The sequence below is a fragment of the Austrofundulus limnaeus genome, unplaced genomic scaffold (genome assembly GCF_001266775.1).
Source record: "Austrofundulus limnaeus strain Quisiro unplaced genomic scaffold, Austrofundulus_limnaeus-1.0 Scaffold561, whole genome shotgun sequence".
NCBI lineage: Eukaryota > Metazoa > Chordata > Actinopteri > Cyprinodontiformes > Rivulidae > Austrofundulus > Austrofundulus limnaeus.
The window spans coordinates 161,967-163,550 of NW_013952963.1; the positions used below are offsets into that span (position 1 = coordinate 161,967).

A 1,584-nucleotide genomic window follows, 5' to 3' on the forward strand; every position below is an offset into this window, starting at 1 on the left:
CCCCACATTATTAATCTGTGATTCAGGTGGTTCTGGTTATCTATGAAACAATGAGGTTCTGTTTAAATTATCTGCAGAGTATTGTTCTGCTTAGACACAAATAAGGGTCTTCCAAACTCTTTTTTTATTTAAACACACAAGCAATCCTACCAGTTGAAGACCATTTGATTATATATAATAAACACTGATCGATTAACCGATTGGTCCTCCCAGCCCATAAACCCAGGCAGGGACTGAATTATTGATGAGCCTAAACGTCGCTTGCAGCTGCGCGCGCCCAGGTACCTGGAACCAAAACAAGACAAATACCACCTCTGCTGAGAGACAGGGGGGTCGCAGAGGACCGGGTACAGACGGTCCAGAGTGGGGGGTAAATGTGTGGGATCCGTCTATGAAAATTAACCTTTAAAACCACAGGGAAGACAAAGACCCCCACCCAAACGTTAGAGGGGGAGAGGAGAGGAGGTTTCAGCTGCAAGAAAAGGAGGTTTTTACTCCGCAAAACGTAAACCCAGACCCCCCGCAGACCACCCAGACCCCTGAAAACAAGCAGCCTTTTAGAGGCGCACTGGAAGAGGACAGGAGTGATGAACAGACGCTCGCGCCTCCTTTACCTGTTTGTTTTTTGTTGTTTCTGACGCGCGTGCKGACTCTGACAGCCGTCAATCAGAGCGTGGCAAACACGCACGCGCTCCAAATTGAATGCACGTGCGAGGACAAAAAAAATATGTTTGCTTCCTTCGTGCACAAACACACACACTTCCACTAAACTGCGAGGCATGGACGCGCGCGCGCGCTGGGAGCAAGAACACAAGATTCCCCGAGAGGAGGAATAACTCACCTTTCGGTCCCAGCATCTCCACAAACCGGACCCGAAATCGTCTCCCTCCGTCCGGCTCCGGCACAATAATCCACAACTGCTCCGCTTAGTTCCAAATTCAAAGCCGGAACCGAGCCGGTGAGGAAAGTCCGTCCCTCAGAACCGAGTCCTGAAGTATAAATCCACCAGAGAGGAGCCGAGTCAGTGAGGAGATGCGTCCGGACCGGGTCAAAACCACACAATGAGGCGGTTCTCAGCGGCTCAGCGTCGCTGGCGCTCAGGCCACGCCCTCCTCATTATCATAATAGATTGACTGGAGCCAATCAGAGAGCGGGAGCGCGCAGGACCACGCCCCGCACTTCCTCAATTTAAAACGCACTTGACTTCCAATGGAGTAGACCATGGAAAATTKCATTAGAATTTTTTGATATTTTGAAGAGACGTCATTCATTTTTAATACTTTAAATAAAATAGTTGAAGTTTTATTCAGAAGCAAATATACATTCTCTGTTGTTTTTAAGGTGTGTTTGTGTCTCATAACCTAATATTTCCATTGAAATATAAAACAATAATTTCATTTCAAAATATTCAGATTATCTTATTTGTCATCCAGCACTCGAAGATGCACAGAACAGAGTTATGAGCATATGTCTTAATTTAAAAACACAAAAAAGCAACACAACAATGAGCAAATAAATAAACTCACATTACAAACAAGCAAGTAAAAACAATGCAGATGTTTGTACAACACTATGTAAAGCAAT

At 45.4% G+C, this 1,584-nt stretch overlaps 1 protein-coding gene across 1 annotated transcript in view; it reads right to left on the bottom strand.

Annotated features, from left to right (window-relative positions):
- The window catches only part of LOC106530806 (semaphorin-6D), a gene marked incomplete at both ends in the record, with an annotated part of 126,542 nt that extends 125,571 nt beyond the window's left edge, over window positions 1-971 (bottom strand). The window contains 1 exon segment of the mRNA XM_014026514.1: window positions 842-971.
- Between the last annotated feature and the right edge of the window lie 613 nt (window positions 972-1,584).